The sequence below is a fragment of the Prionailurus bengalensis genome, chromosome A1, assembly GCF_016509475.1.
Source record: "Prionailurus bengalensis isolate Pbe53 chromosome A1, Fcat_Pben_1.1_paternal_pri, whole genome shotgun sequence".
In the NCBI taxonomy this organism is placed as follows: Eukaryota; Metazoa; Chordata; class Mammalia; order Carnivora; family Felidae; genus Prionailurus; species Prionailurus bengalensis.
Genome location: NC_057343.1, coordinates 194,573,259 through 194,593,554, shown reverse-complemented (window position 1 = coordinate 194,593,554; position 20,296 = coordinate 194,573,259). Strand labels below are relative to the sequence as shown.

At 41.6% G+C, this 20,296-nt stretch overlaps 1 protein-coding gene across 2 annotated transcripts in view; it reads left to right on the top strand.

Moving 5' to 3' along the window:
• Positions 1 to 20,296, top strand: part of GRIA1 (glutamate ionotropic receptor AMPA type subunit 1) — a 303,014-nt gene that overhangs the window by 237,193 nt on the left and 45,525 nt on the right. The gene's annotated exons all lie outside the window — the stretch shown is intronic.

Below are 20,296 nucleotides of genomic sequence, written 5' to 3'. Positions count from 1 at the left end.
CTCTAAGGAACTTTTGGGATAGGGCTAAAGTGAGTATTGGGAAACATTAAGGAATGATATTCCCTCTCTGTGGCCTCACCTCTGATTCTCTCATTAAAATATGTAGGAAACAAAATTAAGGTCAGGGGCGCATTGGATTGGGTTGGAAACCTCTGAAGTTTAGAGTGGCTCAATCTTCAGTTGGGAGGATGGGTGGTGACATATGCCAACATGCAACAAATGGTTTTAAGCATCATAATAATCATGACCACTGTTTATCCAGTACCTACTAACATTATCTCATTTAATCTTCTTTAACAACCCATTGAGTAAAGTACTTATAACTTCCATTTTTACAGATTAAAAAAAAATGTGTGGGGCACCTGGATGGCTTAGTCGGTTAAGCACCTGACTTCAGCTCAGGTCACAATCTCATGGTTCGTGAGTTTGAGCCCCACATTGGGCTGTATGCTGACAGTTCAGAGCCTGGAGCCTATTTTGGATTCTGCGTCTCCCTCTCTCTCTACCCCTCCCCTGTTTGTGTGCTCTCTCTCTCTCTCTCTCTCTCTCTCTCTCTCTCTCTCAGGAATAAACATTTAAAAATTTTTTTTAAATGTTCAAAAAGATTACATAAATTGGCCAAACCCACACAACTCACACAATTAATAAGTCACTCTGACTAAAAACCCAGAGTCAATTACAGTTCTATCCCGCCAAAGCAAGAGTTTACAGTCAAAGATTTGCCTTCTAAAACCTAGCTCCAACATTAATTTTGAGGGTGACTTTGGCAAAAGTCATTTAATCTCTCTGAACCTCAGCCTGGTTTTCCTCACCTGTAAAATAATCGGGACGACCTTGACAATCCCCAAGGTACCTTCTGGCACTTGTGTCTCTGATTCTAACTTGTGATATCAGAACTTCAAACTCTCTCATTTGTAAAGAGTGTTTTGATTTTCAAAGTACAGTCATCTGTTATTGTATTTGATCTTTACAACAACCACGAGGCAGGCAAGCATTATTCCCTCTCTTGTGTTTTACATACAGATGGGGGAAAAGACTTGAAATGAATTAGGTACCTTGTCCATGGTTAACACAGCTACTCCCTAGTCAACTGCTCTAATATACCAGGTACCTCTCCTTCTCCTTTATCTCAGGCACTTTTTCTCCCCCCCTGAGGCCTACCCCAGTTTTCATTCCCAGATTCCCAGGGATATTTTCATTACTAATTTACATGCTAACTGCTAAGAAACTACAGGAAGGGTGTGTACAGGGGCCCCCAGCACCATCAGGGTGCTAAACAGGGGTGAGGGACTGGAGCAGGGCCCCATCTCCCCAGGAACACACCCAAGGAATGGGAACTAAGGCTGAGTGCCCATCCAGACAGGATGCAGAGAGGAGAAACAGTGGATTTTCCTGCAGGCTGGGAAGTGCAAGATTGTAGATGTCATTATCCGTGGCTGTGTGATAGCGGAGATTCTACAATTGTGAGAAAGATTCTACTAGAATATTTGCTTCTTCCTGGGGGCTCCCTGTCTCAGAAGATGTCACCATTCTATTCTGAGATACATTTTTTTAAAGTTTTTATTTTAATTCCAATTAGTTGACATAAAGTATAATATTAGTTGCAGGTGTACAATATAGTAATTTAACACTTTCTTAAATCACCCTGTGCTCATCATTACAAGTGCACTCCTTAATCCCCATCTGCCCCCCCTCTCTGGCAACCATCACATTGTTCTTTATAATTAAGAATCCATTTCTTGCTTTGTCTCTTTCTCTCTTTCTTTCATTTTTTTCCCCTTTTGTTTGTTTGTTCTTAAATTCCTTCTGAGATGCCTTAACCAGAAACCTAGTAGATAAGAGGAGGGAGAGAGGATAACCTAGGGATTCGAAGGCGAACTCTGGACTCAGGCTACCTGTGTGTTGATGGGAACACACCTAACCTTGACAAGTTTCCCCATTCATAAAATGGAGCTAAATACTACTTTCCTCATAGTGTACGATGAGGAATAAATATAAACGTCTTGTAAAATGGCTGGCACAAAATAGTCAATCAAAAAATAAAGCCTTCAAAAATCAGTGAGGTCTCTCCTTCACCCTCTGTGTTCAATGAGTCTTCACACAGAGATTCCACCTCCTAAATCTACGTAAGTCTCCCCACATTGTTTCCACCCTTGCTGCTACTGTGTGTCCACATACTCATCACCTCTGATCTGGGCTCCTGCAGTATTGCTGATTCATCTCCATGCTGCCATTCTTTTTTTTTTTTTTTTTTTTTTTTGAGAAGTAGATAGAGCGTAAGTCAGGGAGGGGCAGAGAGAAGAGGGAGACACAGAATCCAAAGCAGGCTCCAGACTCTGAGCTGTCAGCATTGAGCCAACACGGGGCTTAAACCCACAAACTGTGAGATCATGACCTGAACCGAAGTCAAACTCTTAACCCAGTGAGCCACCCAGGTGCCCCACCATGCTCCCATTCTTCCTGCTACCTCACCCTAATCCATTCCCCACTCTGCAAGGTAAAGTGATTTCTCACAACATATGGGTTGTTCATGTTGCCCCCTGCTTTCCATCCCTCACTGTCTTTCTGCCAGAGTCCTTCTGGTATTCCAGGACCCTGCACAGCCTCCTTGTTGGCCTCATTTCCTACTACCCTGCACCCTCCCCACCAGGGCCCCTACTGTATTTTTCTACTGTTCCTCTGTGGGGGAAACCACTGATCTCTTTTACTCCCATATCTTTGTTTTTTATTATTTTCTTCTGCCTATTACAACCTTCCCTATAATACAACCTTTCCTGGTGAACTCATTCTTTAGGTCTTAGTTGGTCCTTCCTCTGGTAAGCCTGGGAAGTGTCATCAGCACATGGCCTGGCACAAAGAAGGTACTTAATATCTGTCAAGTAAATGGCAAGGAGTGACAGCATCAAAGTCAATTCAATCTTGACTCCTTAAACTGCTGCTGCCTGAGGATAAGCTGGGCTCTCAGTCTGGGCCAAAATTCAGTTTCTAGGTTATGTCAGAACCCAGAGCTGTGAGATGTAAAATAATGGAGGCCCTTCCTTGACATTCCTACACATGCAGTAAATGACAAGCAATCTTCTCAGCCCCCCGAGGCCAGACCGGTACCTAAGACACATGTTCTCCCCTCTTACTCTTTTCCCCACTTCATCTTCCTTCTCACAGACTTCTCTTTCTCACCTAAACCCAACCAGTGAGACTCATGATGTCTCTTATGAGAAGAAGTTTTATCACATCTCTAGAAAATTCTTTTCTAATCTCCCATTGCTTTAAAACCTTGAGTTTTCATGGCTGCTAATTAGAACTGTCAGTTTAGTGTAAGTGACTGGAAGAAGTAGAATCCCTTGGAAAGAAGAAAAAGAGACTAAGAAGTTACTTCAGCAATTTTCAGAGTGATTTATGAGGTGTATTGTTGATGCTCTTATTAATTTCTTTTTCAAATATATGATGATAGAGAGTTAGTGTTGTCTATAATAACCCAGCAAAGCACATGCAAATCCCTATTAATACACTAGCCCTAGGAACATAGAGGGGGATATAAGCAGAGAACAAATGTTTGGCATCTGAAGTAAATTTTGTTTTCAATTTTGTGTTCAATCCAAGGAACATTTGTTGAGTGCCTAATACATAAGGGGTTGTAAAGGAATCAAAGCTGAAGGTCCTACCCCTGTCCTCTAGTTGCTTATGATCTAGTTGGGCAGGGGTGGAGGAGTACAACTCTAAAAACAGGTAACACAAGAGGCATAGAGAGAGAAAGGATGCAGGTATGGAAGACTGGAAGGAGAACTGGGCACAGTAATGGACAGTAAGCATGAAGGCAGGCACTGAGGCAAGATTGTCATCTGCTGCGTCCCCAGCCCAGTGTCAGGTATAGATCAGCATTTGACAGAGTTGCAGCAGGGATGAAACAAGGACAGTTGGATCCAAGTTTCATCCCTGCCACTTAGAAAATATCTGGCCAATCACTATCTTTTCTGAGACTCAAGCTCTTCGTCAGGAAAAGGTGACTGTGAAAGGAAAACTTCTTACTAGGGAGCTGTAGTGGGTTGAGAACTTGTGGTTGCCATGAATGCTGCCACTAGATATACCTAACTCCCTTCCTCTTATGCACAGAGTAGTATCACTCGTCTCTTTCCATACTGATGCTAGGTGCTGCCATTTTATTTCAACTGGCCAATGAAATATGAGCAGAAGGGGCATGTGTCACTACTGGGAAAAAGCTTTAAGAGCCACTGTGAAACTAGGGATGTTCCAGACAACTGCTGTTTTGTTGGTCTTGGCCCTAGAGGGAGGGTGAGGGAAAAAGAGCCCCCAACCAACCCACCGTATACATGTGGGATGAACAAGAAATTCACCTGTAATATAACAAGTGTTGGCAAGGATGTGTGGAGAAATTGGGACCCTTGTACGCTGTTGGTGGGAATTCAAAATGGTGTAGCCACTATGGAAAATGACATGGAAGTTTCTCAAAAAATTAAAAGTAGAACTGCCATATTATTCAGCAATCTTCCTTTGGGTATTTATTCCAAAGAATTGAAATCATGATCTGGAAGAGATATTAGCACTTTTCATATTCTTTGCAGCACTCTTCACAATAGCCAAGATACAGAACAACCTATGTGTCCATCAATGATGAATGAACAAAGGAAATGTGGTATATACATATAGTAGAATACTATGCATCCTTAAAAAGGGTGGAGGACATTCTGCAATATATGACAATAGCCATGAACCTTGAGGATATTGTGCTGAGAGAAAAAAAGCTAGTCACAGGACAAATGTTGCATGATTCCATTTATATGAGGTGTCTTAATAGATACAAAGAAACACAGAATTGAATGGTAACTGCCAGTGGCTGAGGGGAGGGGAAAATCTGGACTTATTAATCAACGGGCATAAAGTTTCAGTGAAGCAAGATGAGTAAGTTCTAGAGATCAGCTGTATAACATTGTTAGTTAATACTGTTTTGTACACTTAATATTTTAAGAGAGTATATCCAATGTTGAATCTTCTTTTCATAATGAAATGATTTTTTTTATAAAGAAGGAAATATATGTGGGCTATTTTAGCAAGGATTTGGGTATCTTTTGTTATCATAACATATCACTGCATATAGAATTTAATAAAGAGATAAAGCCCTTCATACAACCTATAGTTTAAATAATATAATAGCTAGCAAAGGGACAAAAGGGGATTGCATCTGTCTGAAAGAGTTGGGAAAATCTTTTTGGAGATAATGTCATCTGAGATGGATTTTGAATTTTGGAAGGATATCTAAGGGTCACAGAGAGAGAGAGAGAGAGAGAGAGAGAGAGAGAGAGAGAAAGGGAGAGAGAAAGAAAGATGAGAGAGAGAGAGAGAGAGAAAGAGGGAAGGAGGGAAGGAAGGAAGGAAGGAAGGAAGGAAGGAAGGAAGGAAGGAAGGAAGGAAGGAAGAGAACGAGAGAAGCAAGAAAATAAAAGGTATGCAAGAATGAAAGCACTCAGAATGGATAGGGAAGGTAAATGTAGCCAGAGCAGTTAATAACTAATAAAAATAGTAGTGAGGAAAAAATAGCATAGATTAGGCACTTACTATATGCTGGTCTCTGTCCTGCATACTTTACATGTATTTATTCTTCATCCCTATATCAGTTTCCATTACTGCCATAACAAAACACCGCAGTCAAAAACAATAAAAATTTATTTTCTTACAGCCCTGTTAAGCCAGAAATCTGGTATAAATTTAACTGGGCTAAAATAAAGGTTGTGGCAGAGCCATGTTCCTTTCTGGGGGCTCTAGGGCAAAATTCATTTCCTTGGTTATTCAAGGTGTTAGCAAATTTGAATTCCTGTGGTTATTGGACTAAGGCTCTTGTTTCTGAGGAAACAAGGGCTTGAGCTGAGGGCTCTTCCCAGCTCCCTCATTGCTTGGTTCAATGGCCTTCTTTCTTTATCAAAACCAGAAATGGAGGACCAAGTCATCTGACACCTTGAATCTCTCCTGGCTCTTTTTCTGCCTCATCTCTTTGAGCAACTCTTTACTTTTAAAGACCAATATGATTACATTGAGTCCACCTGGATAATCACCCTGCTTTAAGGTCCCTGACCTTAATTCTATCTGAGAAGTGTCTCTTGCCTTCAATGTAACATACTCACAGGTTCTAGAAATTGGATCATGTATTTGGGGGACCAGTTTTCAGCACACCACATCCTATTTTGTAGGTAAGGAAACATGCTTAGTGTGGTTAGGTAGCTTATCCAAGGTCACCACCTAGTTCTTGGCATATGGCTTTTGTTCCCAGCTTTATAACCAACTTCATCCAGAGACCATAAAGGAGAAAAGTGGAGCGTGAGGCTAGAACAGAACAATGGGTTAAGGAGTTATTGTATCACCCTCAAGTGGCTGCCACAAGAGATGGTTTAAAGAGACAATTATACTTTAGTCTTCTATGCTGTCTAACAAATTACCACTTTATAGTTGAAAATAACACATATATTACCTCCCAGTTCTGTAGGGCAGAAGGCCAGTATCCTGTAACTTTCTCTCTGCTCCAGTTCTTACAAGACTGAAATGAAGGTGTTAATCAGTTGAGTTCTCATCTGGAACTCAGGGTCCTCTTCCAAATCCATTTCTGGTATGATCTGAATTCAATTCTTTGCAATTATAGGACCAAAATCCCCATTTGCTTGCTGGCTGTTAGGAGGGAGTCCTCTCAGCTTCCAGAGGCCACTCTCAGATCCCTGTCCCTTGGCCCCCTCCAACACAGCAATGGAGAACCAACCTCATATCAGTTCCCTTCCACGTCAGACTTCTTCTGTTTCCAGCTGGAGGAAAGTCTCTTCTTCTATAGACCTTAATGAGATTATATTAGGGCCACCTAGATAATGTCCCTGTCTTAAGTTCAACTGATAGGTAAATTTAATTACATTTGCAAAATCCCTTTTGCAATGGAATATGACATGATCATAGGAATAACGTGGGAGAGAGAGGAAAATGGAGGTCCTGGAGCCATCTTAGAATTCTGCCCACTACACGTCCCATGAATAATGGGAAAAATAATACTATGCTCATTGAACATATGAGAAGCACAGAGGTAGATGCCAGGGCCCAGATTCTGGTGATGAGCAGAATGCCATGTCTGTTTGACAACTGAGGTAGATCATTTCCAGTCTCTTGAGGGTAAGGATGAAGTTGAATATTTCTTACTGCCTCTTCCAACTTATGCATGGCCCAGAGCAAGGCCATAACCAAATGCATCTCCATTTATGTCCCTGGTGAGAATTCCTGAGGGAAAAGGGGAAAAACCCAAAGTTAGTATTCCATATCTATAATAATTCAGGTAAACTTATGACAGAGATTCACTAAGAGTGGGAGTCTGTCTAAATTTGTGAGGACATCAGTGTTATATGATATTTTTAAAGAAACTCAGTTTTATTATTTTAACTTTATACAATAATTTGTTCTATGACAATCACTCTTCAGAGCAAAGATTCTGAGGGAACATGATTTTAGAACTATGTAAGAATTATGGATTTATCTGAGATACCAGTTTCTCAAAAATGGGTGCTTCTAAAGTTTTTGAAATCAGTTTATTAATTTGTATAATACATGACTCCCTGTGTAATCATATTTTTGCTATTAATTAGCTCAAGAAATAATTTTCCCTATAGATACCTCAGAGGAAAACATTACAAATTGCCTACGTATGGAGTTCCATGTTCACTCAACAAATATTGAGACTGTATTACATTCTAGGGAATTATGAGGAGCTCTAAAATCTCTCCAATGATTTAATAATCTATGGCAACAGTGAAAAAGAGCATAGCAAGGAGTGGTATGGAGGGGAAAAGTAGAAGAGTTCAGAACAATTAGAAGTTAAGGTAAGAAGCAGCAGGCAGGCTTCTCAGAGGAGGTTGCACTTGGAGCTGGACTTCTAAATTTTAAATTCAAAGCCCATGCCCTGGCTTCAGAGGCTCTGCTTGATCTAGTCCTTGCCTCATTCTCCATACTCCCCTATACTGCAAATTACCTTGGACACATGAAGCCGTTTCCTGCTTCAGAGCCTTTGCTCTTCCTATTTCCTCTGTCTGTAATGTTCTTCAGATTCTGTCACACATCTAGATCATTCTCAACCTTCAGCTCTCAGCTTAAAAATTAACTCCTCAGAGAGACTTTTCTCACTTCCTGTCTATACTGATCCCTTTTTCCCTCTTCCTGACTCCTTACCAGTCACCAAGTTAGTGATAAAAGAATAACAACAATACTAAAAGACTGACAGGAGAAGGCATTGCTGCTATCTCCATTTTACAGTTGAGTGTGCCAGAACTCAGAGAGGCCAAGCCACTTCTCCAAGGTCACACAGCCAGTAGAGCAGATGCTGGGATTTGAACCCAGATTGTCTGATCTCACAGCCCATAATTTTAACCAGTATGTCCTAGGTGTTCTTCATATTATAAACACTATTGGGGGTGGGGGTGGGGGTTGTCGGTGCAGTGTGCCTGGGTGGCTCAGTCAGTTGAGCATCCGAACTCTTGATTTTGATTCAGGTCATGATCCCAGGGTCCTAGGATGGAGCCCTACGTCAGGCTTCACACTGAGGGTGGAGCCTACATAAGATTCCCTCTCTCTCTCTCTCTCTCTCTCTCTCTCTCCCTCTACCCCTCTCCCCAACTTGCACTCTCTTCCTCTCTCTAAAATAAAAATTAAATAAATAAATAAGTACAACCAAAAAAACCCATTGTGGGTATTCATTTAGAAAATCAGAAAATAGTAAAAGGAAATAGTAAAAAGAAATAGTAAAAGGAAAAGAAAGAGAACCTATAATCCAGCCACTTGGATAACTCCTGTAATATCTTAGTTTACCTACTTCCAGACACTTTCTCTCTTCCAAAGTTGATTTCAAATGGGGCCATATACCGACAGAAACATGAAAAGATGCTCAACATCACTGATCATCAGGAAAATACAAATCAGAACCACAGCAAGATACCTTCTACATGTCAGAATGGCTAAAATCAAAAAGACAAGAAATAACAAGTGTTGATAAGAATGTAGAGGAAAAGGAATGTTGGTGCACTATTGGTAGAATGCAAATGGGTGCAGCCACTGTGGAAGATAGCATGGCAGTTTTTCAAAAAATTAAAAACAGAGTTACCATATGATCCAGTAATTCTACTACTGGTTATGTACCCAAAGAATAGGAAAACACTAATTCAAAAAGATGCGTGCACCCCCATTTTTCTTTCAGCATTATTTATGATAGCCAAGGTATGGGAGCAACCTAAGTGTCCACCGATGGATGGATAGATAGAATGGATAAAGAAGGAGTAGTATATATACAGTGAAATATTACTCGACCATAAAAAAGAAAGAGATCTTATGCTTTGTAACATGGGTAAACCTAGAGGGTATTATGCTAAGTGAAATAAGTCAGAGAAAGACAAATACCGTAGGATTTTGCTTATATGTGGAATCGCAACAGATGAACAAACAGCAGAAACAGCCCCATGAATACAGAAAATAAGCCTATGGCTGCCAGAGGGGAGGGGCATGGGCAAAATGGGTGAAGGGGAGTGGGAGATACAGGCTTCCAGCAGTTATGGAATGAACAAGTCATAGAAATGAAAAATGCAGCATAGGGGATAAAGTCAATGGTATTGTAGTAGCATTGTATGCTGGCAGATGGGAGCTACACATGTGGTAAGCATTGCATAACATAGAATTTTTGAATCGCTATGCCATACACCTGAAGTTAATGTAACATTATGTGTCAACTCTACTTCAATTTTTAAAAACGAACACTAAATTCTTTCAAAATGAATCCATATAGTATAGCCTGCTTTATAACCTGCTTTTTTCCACTTCACAGCACACTGAAATTTCCTTCCACGTTATCTCTCATTTCTGAATAGTAGTGGCTGCCTCCACCAGGTGTCTACTCGGGTCCAGGTACCCCACTAGGCCCATTACACATCATCCTCCCAGTGCTTTTAGGTTGTTCCTGTTATCGTCCCCATTTCATAGATAGATGAGACTGAGGCTCAGCTATGTAAAATCACTTGCCCAATCATATCCTTAATAAATGGCAGGGACAAGAGTAGGAGATCTATACAGTTTCTGATTTCCTACTTAGTAATTTTCTTCACTGTCCCAGAAAGGGCTGTGTTATCCCTTTGGTGAAATGACTGGGGGACTTGGGGTAAGAAGAGGATGAGCACGTATTCCCTGCCTCTGGGGCTGCCCTGCCAGGTTGGCTGGGGGTATGTGGGAGGTGGGGTCTGAGTGTGCAGGGAACTGGGTAGGGTGAAAAGATACCTGGCAATAGAGGATTTTCAATTGGCTATTCTGAGTAAAATAACTCCTTTCAATACATGCCTTGTGCTGGAGCTAACCAAACATTAATTAAAGCAGAAGCATGTATTGTTATTTTTGCTCCCATTTGCTGATATTAAAAAAAAAAAACCCACAACACTCCAACGCAAAGGACTTCAAATACTGGATATGTTAAGCCACAGACGACAACCCAGGCCCACATCTGGCACCCTGAGGCAGGGACCTAGGCCCTCGGAACCCATCGTACTTCTGAAACCAGCTGGTGGATCAGCAGATAGTAGGAGCTCTAGGGAGGGCTTTGGATATAGGGAAACCATATGTTTTGGTATTATAGGCTAGCCAGCAGGCAGCTAGCTATAAAAAGAGAGTGGCTTCTTCTAAGAACTTAAACCCAAAAATATATGTGGAGGAAGTCTCATTTTAACACCAGTATGGTGCCAAATATTCCTTTGTGTCTAGGAACTGTGGGCAAGTGGTGTTTGGGACCTGAGAAGGTAAACCTTGAAAGAGAAGAGTGGTTGGCCCTGGTCCAAGCTACACCCACTTCCAGCGAATGAAATAGCACCATTGGAATTTGATGGATTTGGGTTCACAATCAAGCTCCATCACCTGCTTGGTGACCTTAATTAAATTGTTTTGTCTCTCTGAACCTCCGTTTCCTCATTTGTCAAAAGGAGATATGTCTACCTGGGCTGAAGAGAGCAGTGAGGACTAAAAAAATGGATGCCAAGTATCTTCTGCAGGATCCCCATGCAAAGGCCATAGAACAATGGCTGTTTGGGGCAAAGTGAAATTCTTGCTTGTTTACATTCTCATTCCACCTCCACACCAGAGCACAGGCTGTCCCTGCCCCCAGGAAATACCTTTCTTTAAATTTGAGAATGCTCAAAGCCAGCCTGCCCTGCATAGCCCTGTCAATGGCCCCTTTTCCATGCTGCCTTTCCAGATTTTTCCCAGTTAGGCATGGCTTTTCCTACTTCCGTACTTCCTTAGCACTTAGTCAGTGACTCCTTATGCTGTTCACCACAGCTCAGGCATCATAGTTGCTTCTGGTGGGTCCCATTCATTCTGTTAAATTGATTTACTTGAGAAGAAACTTCTTGGTTATTTTTCATCAGGCTTTGTATATATTCAGTCCTCAATAAATACCATGTAATTACTCAATTTATTCAGTATATGTTCATTGAGCACCTGCTTTATGCCAGGCACTGTGCTAGGCACCAGGGATATAGCAGTGAATGACACAGATAAGACCCCTGGCATCACTGAATTTACATTTTAGTGGAGAAAGACATATAATAAATGAATAAATCAATTGATAAATACATAATTTATAGAAAGATCATTTCAGACTTTGATAAGTGCTATGAAAAAAGGAAATGAGGTGAGAGAGACATGGGTGGCAAAGACAATACCTAGAGGGGTGTCTGTGAGGAGGCGACATATGAACATAAATCTAAAGGATAGATAGAGGCATGTTTGGGACAATTGCAGAGAAGTGAATTCCAGGCAGAGGAAACAACTGTTGCAAAGGTCCCGAGATGGGAAAGAATTTGCTGTATTCTAGGAACTGCAAGATGGCCAGTGAGGCTGGGGCATGGCAATGATAGGAAAGGTGGTACAAGATGAGGTTGGAGATGGACCAGCTCAGGTTGACCCCAGCAGAGCATTTGGATGTTACTGTGACAAATTTTAACTGGGGTGAGGAACAACATGACTCTATTTACAGTTTTAAAAGATCTTCTGGCTGCTGTGTGTACATGGATTATACAAGGACCAGAGAAGCAGCAATGAAATGTGACACTGATTGATATCTAGTGCAGAGAATGTTATCTGCAACTATGGGCGTGATTGGATGGGAGGGACTGGATGTGGGGGTGAGATAAAGAGACAAGGCAGAAATGTCTCCCTGGTATTAGGTTTGAACGGCCAGATGGACAGTTATGTCACTTCCTGAGATGAGGAAGGAGAAGAATTCGTCAGTAATGTTGTATTGATTTGGGGCTTTTTGGTGGACATTCACTAAGAATTTTGTGTTAGATATTTCAGGTTTGAGGTGTCAAGGAGGCAGTTAGATACCCATGTTAAAGGTTGGGAGAGGGACTGGAGATTTAAATTTGGGAGTGATCAGCATCTATGAATAAAGGACTTGGACTGGAGGAGGTCAGCTGGGGCAAGATGGTAGGCGGTTATAGTAACAGGGCTGAGACCTGAGCTTTGGGAATAGAAAGAGCTTAATATTGGGAAGAAAGGAACACCCAACAACAACAAAAAGACTAAGAAGGAGTAAACTGAGAGATAGGAGGAGACTGAGGAAAGAATGGACCTAGAAGCTAAGAGGAGTGTTTCTAGAAGAAATCATCGAATAATCACCATTATTACAGATGACATCTCGAGCCCTGCTCTGTCTGTGCAAGACATGACTTACTCCTGGAATTCTTACCATCCATGAGATGGATATCATTATTCCCATTTTCAGGTGTGAAAACTGATACTCAGAGTGAACCAATGAATCAGTACATTTTTAAGAATAACTGAACTCATTTACATCCATTCTTTTGCAAACTGCACCCGTGCGACACTCCCGTAGCCTACCTAAATGGAAAACAATTTTCCATTTTGAAACATAGCTCTGCATGTGCTGCAAACTTAGAGCTTGTTGTCCAGCCCCCAGCTTCCCACCCCTGGGACTCACCACAGGAGTCCAAGGCCCACCCTGCTGCCACAGTGTTAGAACACAGTGGCCAGCAGCTGGGGAAATTAAAACGAGTCACTTCTGCTGTGCCAGGGAAGTGCTGGGTGATTTGCAGCTGGTGACAAATGGATGATTTGCCATCCAAACATAGCGTCTCAGATTAAGTGGCCTCATGAATAAAATTCTTGCATTTGACCAGAGCTATTTACCCTCGTCTGGGAACCTTCATACCTGATCCCCAGTAAGCCTCTCTCCAAACATAGCTCAGCTCAGTAATTAGCCAAGATGGACATTTGTTTCTCCCACTAATTTACAGGCAGGCCATCTGAGTTTCTGCCTTCACACCCATGTTTTCATTACTTTTTATTTTTTATTCAAAAAAATTTTTTAATGTTTATTTATTTTTGAGACAGAGAGAGACACAGCATGAGCAGGGAAGGGGCAGAAAGAGAGGGAGACACAGAATGTGAAGCAGGCTCCAGGCTCTGAGCTGTCAGCACAGAGCCCGACATGGGGCTCGAACTCACAAACTGTGAGATCATGACCCGAGCTGAAGTCGGACTCTCAACCGACTGAGCCACCCAGGCGCCCCTCATTACTTTTTAAAAATAGCCATTGGAAGCAGATGACAAAGGGAAATAGGTTGAACTCAGTGACCTCTTGAGCTTGGCTGAATGAAGGCACACAGGAAGTGTTCCTTCGTCTCCTTCCTCTTGGGGATGACAGGAAATGCTTTTGAAATGAAGAAGAATGTCCATATCCAACTCCTTGTCAGAATGGTCCCAGAGAGTAGGTTGACAGGATCGAATGTTGATTGCTTTTTAATGACTTTCCATTCCCCACTTTGGTCTCAAGGATCTGATTTCCTAAAGTCCCTGGCCATGGCATCTACTCCCTTACCTCCAAGCAGGCTATTGCTCCTTGCACTATGTGAAGACTTCTATCCTGAAATGCTTACTCTGTGCCAGGCACTGTGCTACATCCTTCATTTGTATTTTCATGTTTAATTCTTAAAAACACCATGAGTACAATTACTTCATTTTGTAAAGAAACAAGCACAAAGAGATTCAGTGACTTGCCCAAAGTCATACAACCAGTAAGTAATGAGACAAGACTCCATCCTGCTTTATCTGACCCCTGGGCCCATTCTCCTCACCAATGCCCTCTACTTTCTCCTTGAGGATAGCACAAAAGTCATTATCAAATGAATCATTGCAATATTTTATCTGGATGTTTACCTGGAGGGACTAATAACTAGATAGATGTTAATATATTTCTTGACTACTGTAGCATACTCACTTAAATCAAAAGTCTCTGACATTCACAATAGGATTAAGGGCAGGAGTCAGCAAACTGTGGCCCACAGACCAAAACCAGCCTGCTGTGTGTTTTTATGATTAATTTTTTTAATACAGCCATGTGCATATGTTTATGTATTGTCTATGGCTGTTTTCATACTACAACAACAGAGATGAGTAGTACATGAAGCCCACAAAACCTGAAATATTTACTACCTGGACTTTTACAGAAAACGTTTGCCTATCCCTGGTCTAGAATGACAAATCTAAGCTGAGAGATTATAAAAAAAAAAAAAAAAAAAATTAAAGGCCTACAGTGAATCCTAATGCATGAACAGGACAGGAAATATCCAGCAGAAGCAGAGAATGATCACATCAGAGCCTTACTGTCTTCTATTAGCATCACATTTAATAAGATATGCAGTGTCTTATTAACAAAAGTAAAAACCATCATTTACAAGAAGAGACAGCTTATAGCCAGCATCAAGAGCATGTCAGAGTCCATTCACCCAGTAGGCATGAACTGCCATTTGAGCGTTGTCCTCTTCCACAGCCCCTGCTCCCGTGGATCACCAGACCCTGTCACTTTGATCTCTTCATGCAGCCTGCCCCTCCCAATTTCCATGGGCTCTGTTTTAGCAAGTTCAACCAAGCATCACCCCTGTTCATCAATAATACTATAAGTAATAATCATTATAGCATCTTTAAAAAATCACTACAGCAGCATGGTTAGAATTGTAATAGGAGAAGGATTATGGTGTGATGGGGAGCAGAAGGGGTTGCTTAGAGCTCTGCTTGCAATGACTGGGGAGTTGAAGAAGAGATAATCCACTCACCTCCTCTTTTTACCTCTAGCTACTGAGCCTTCTCCTACTACTGTACCTATTCTGCTTAACAGTCTCTTACTTATACTCCAAAGCCAAGCACAAGTTTCTCTTCCTCTGATAACTGTCCCTGACACCTGCCAGCAGAGTAATTATCAAGTCTTTCTGTGTCCCCTTAGTACTACTTTCTTACTTGTCACATAATTAAGATAGTACTATAATTACCATTTATGACATTAATATAAGATGGTGATAGTTCTACTGAGTGCTTACTATGCTTCAAACACTGTGCTAAACATTTGGCAGAGAATCAGGGTATTGGACCCCACAGCCTGTGTTTTAATCACTAGGCTACACTGCCCTCCCATCTTCTGCATGGAAGGCAGAGACTATTGTGTACTCACTTTTTTTTAAGTGTATTTATTTATTTTGAGAGAGAGAGAGAGAGAGAGAGAGAGCACATGCATCAGCAGGGAAGGGACAGAGAGAGGGAGAGAGAGAATCCCAAGCAGGCTCCGTGCTGTCAGTTCAGAGCCTGATGCAGGGTTTGATCCCATGAACCATGATATCATGACCTCAGCTGAAATCTAGACACTCAACCAACTGAGGCAGCCAGGCACCCCATGGTGTATTCACTTTTATCTCTGCAATGCCTAACAGTGCCTGCCATATAAGTAATGTTTATAAAATGAATGGATAAATAGTATGGCACACATTTCTAAAGATACCTATCCCTTGGTCATTCAAACACTAATTAGGTACTACTGTGAAGAGATTTTATAGGTATAGTTTAAAGTCCCAAATCAGTTGATTTTAAGGTACAGAGATTTTTCCAGGTGGACCTGACCCAAACAGATGAGCCCTTTAGAAAAAGAGAGTTTTCTCCAACTAGTGGAAGTCAGAGAGGTTCAAAGTATAAGAGGGATTGCTACACTATTGCTGGCTTGAAGATAGAGGAGACAGGTGATGCAGAATGCTGGCAACCTCTAGAAGCTGAGACAGCTTCGGGTGGACAGCCAGCCAGAAAACAATGACTTTGGTCCCATGACCACAGGGAGGTGAATACTGCAAACAACCAGTGAGGTTGTTCAACCCGAACTCCAGATAAGAACCATAGCCCCAGCCAATACCATGATTTCAGCTTGGTGAGACCTTAGTGGAGAATCTAGATACCCCAACCCAGACTTCTGATCTACGGAACTATGAGACAATGAATGAGTGCTGTTAGAAGACACTAAGTTTGTGGTGATTTGTTATGCAGTGGTAGAAAACAAATACAAATAGGTTTCCAATTCTCTGGAGATGCTGGTGGTCAGACTCCTTTCTGTAGCTCCCAAATGTCCCACTGAGCTTTATAAGAAGTGAATCATGGCTGTGATCCAACATCAGGGAGATGACATGGGTTGAGGAAGTCTGTGCTCATCTACAAATGAATCAGAATCTGGTGAAGGAGGTAATGTTCTACAGTGGGTAGACTTCTGGACAAGAAATATGAAGTCCTGGTTCCTAGTCCTAGATTTGCCAATGGCTCACTACATGACCCTGGATAAGTCACCTTATGTCATGTAACTGCAGATCTTTCATCTGTAAAATGGGGATATTCATCCCTCTCCCATCCATTTCATAGTACTGTAAATGATGATTAAGATAAAGAGCCCAACAAGCCATATAAGTTGTGACCAATTCTAGAGGAACATAGGGATTCCTCAGTGGCTTAGGGACTTTAGGGAAGAGCTGTGCCAAGTTATAAGACTAATAAAATTCAGGTGATGAGGCATACCTCCACGGGCCAGATAACAGTTGTTCTTCCCTATTAAGGAATTTATCCTATAGCTCCCTAGGAGAATAATTATCACAAAAATAATGCCTCATGTTTCAACAGCACTTTTCAAAGTGCTTTTCTCTGTGCTATTTTAATTCCAATAACTTGTATCAGTTAAAGGAAAAGAATCAACTAAGTCTAGTTCTGAAAGTTTTGGTTTCTCACCATGACATAGAGTTAGTCTCACCCATTACACAGAAGAGAAGACGGAGGCCCAGCTGGGCAGGCAACTTGCTAAGGTTATGGGGCTGGTCAGTGAAAGAGCAAAGACACTCATTCCCAGTCTTGGCCTCCAATAACTCCATCTCCCTACTTTTGGTATGGAACTGGGAAAATGCAGAGTTCTTAGACAGAGGCCCAGCTTAGCCTGTACCAGGTCTGAACTGAAGAAGGATGGTGTGTTACACTCAGGTTCCTATCACATGGATCAGATGCAAATGAAGCATTGGAATCATGTCACATTTTGAGGAGCCTCTTCCCCCAACCTTCCAGTTATGCTACAGATGACACTTACTGGCTGTTAAACAACAGACTCCTTCTTTGGTATCTTTATTAAATAGGTGGGGATGTGGGAAATAGTGTGCAGGGTAAGCTGCTCTCAATGCCTAGTAGATGAATATTAATTAAAGAAGAACAGGGAAGAAGGATCCATTGACTTGGAACTTTCTTGGGAGGGTTTTGAGTTTCACTAGATGATCCCCAACTTGGGATACTTTAGCTGGGTCTCTCAGTTCAGTAATGTTGGAAAGGGAAATAGCCATCCTGAACACTTGGTTTGAGGCTGTTACTCCAGACATCCTGGGCTATAAGCAAGTTTGAATTCTCCTGGCCCTGAAAAATATTCCTGGTCTCTAGAATCCAATGTGAATAGAATTGGCAGGTTATGAGAGAGGTGATATTCATGCATTCACTTGTTATTGAGGCCCACTCTGTGCTAGGTGCTATAAGATTCTTTACTCTCATGGAGCTTATGATCTAGGGGAATGATAGTCAACAAACACACAGAGATCCAATTTCAATGACAATGTGAGCTACATGAGGCTCTGAGATTCTTAAGCCTGAATGCTGAAAAAGTGCTAGGTGTGTTGAGGTCTGAAGGATGAATAGGGTTGAAACAATGATGGGGGTGGGAGTGGGGGCAAGAGTGGCATGTGATAAGGGTATGAGACTTTTGAATAGAAAGAACCAAACAAAGCCCAGTGTGACCAGAGTACAGAAAGCATGTTGTGGACACACTGGCGAGCAGGCCAGGGGCCAGACCACATGGGATCTTGATGGTCACCAAGGAGTTTGAATTTTATTCCAAGTGTAAGAGAAAGGCTTTCATGGATTTTAAGCAAAGAAGCAATATAATACAATTCACGTTTTTAAAAAGACCACTCAAACTGATTCAGCAGAGGAGTGGAAGGAGGGGCTGCATGGAGGGAAGTCTAGTTTAGATGCTACTGTGGTCACCCAGAGTTGGGAAAAGAGTAGCATCTTCACACAGCCCCAGGACACTGATATTTGCCACCTCCTAAGGTGAAAAGAAGATCCTGTGATTTTGAGTACATATGTGTACTACCCCTAGGGCATGGAGAGAATAAGTTTGCCTCTTTGTATCTCATTTTGCTTGACTGCCCAATGGAAGCCATGCATCCTGGTCTACCTAGTTATCATTTCAAATCACAGAAAGGGAGAGATGGGAGGAGTTAGAGAGAAAGCTGGCCCTGTGTAATATATGACCCTCTGTGTAGACATGTCTCCAGCACGTCGTACCCTGGGGACTAAGAGTAGGCACGAACACAGCTTCTTTGTGAATGGTCCACCAAGTGAACATCTTCAGAAATAGGGAAACCCACTCTCACCCTCAGAATAGCCAACTAATTGTTGCACCACCCTACCTATCAAATACCCACTCCTTGTATTGCTAAAACACTTGTACCAAATGCTCCTAAATTGGGTCTCATGGCAGCAACCTCCTATCAATCCTTCAGGGAACACATCTCTCCAAGTCTCTTTTTCTGGTTCCCTCCTCCTGCAGCCATTCTTCACAGGGCATAGCTTTGCTCCACTCTCCTGATCTCATTCCTTTGAACAAATTTCCTCTTATTTCCTCTTTTAATAGGAAGCATCTAAGAACATTATTTTCCATATAGCAAGCAACAACAAATATTTGCTGAATTTTTTGAAGTGAGCACTGTCTGCCTAGAATCAAAAGGAGCCTGTAAGACATGCAAACAAAGTGGGACACACAGGAACATGGGAATAACACAGAGAAGGTCGGGTAGGGTTTTCAGAGGATTGTGGAACAATCAAGCAAGCTAGCAGGCCTGGGTTCTGCTCCTGAGTCAGTGTGATATGAGACTCGAATTTATCTGTAAAACTTATAGGTTGTATTGGTGATTTCTTTGGTGCTTAAGTATTAAGTTTTAGTTAAGCACTGTCACCTACTGAAAGCTCTGAGCTTAAGGCTGTCAAGGCACATGTTAGAAAGGATGTACAATTATAGTAGTGCCAGGATGACACTTACTTAACAAATCAAGCTGGATGGAAAGAAAAATAGAATGCAAGCAACTTTATCACTGTATGATTCAGTATGATTTGATGCCCTGTATGTCCACCATACCACATCATATGACATCAACATCAGTTTGTAATATCTTTGGAAAAATATTCTAGAACTGGAAACCTCCTAGCCAAATCTGAAAGATCATAGAATTCTTGACTAGTCATGTCTCTCTTCATTGTTGGGCATAAGAGAGGCGTCTAGGACTTTAAGAACATCAAGGAACAATTTCTCACCTCATTTGTGATTGTCATAGTTGCTGTTTGGATCCAGTACAAAATATGCTTTGTCTTTTATTTCAGCCAAACTCTTTCCCTGTGGTAGGGGGAAGAACTGTACTTGCCCTCAACAGTGACATTTCCCCAAAGTGGCCGAAGTACAGCTGTTCACATTCTGCCTCCAATACATTCTCCCTTCCTTTCCTTCTGATCCATTACTTTGGTGGCCTTTGAAGGCCAAAAGAAGAGTAATGAGAAGGCAATCTGGAAACATTTCTGAACATGGTCAAACGTGTGCATCATGTGTGTAAATGCATTTGCAATTCATATGTGTGTGCACAAACATTTGGTGTATATGTAACTGCATTTAAAATGATGTTTGTAAGACAGATAGATGATTGATAGATAGATAGATAGATAGATAGATAGATAGATAGATAGATAATGTTTGTACATATTTGTGATTTTGTGGTCAAGTGTTGACATATCTGTCTTTGTTGGCACATGTCTTGATGTATATGTATGTGCAAAGGTGGTGTGAATATATGCCTGTGGGATTTTATCACCCATGAAGGACAGC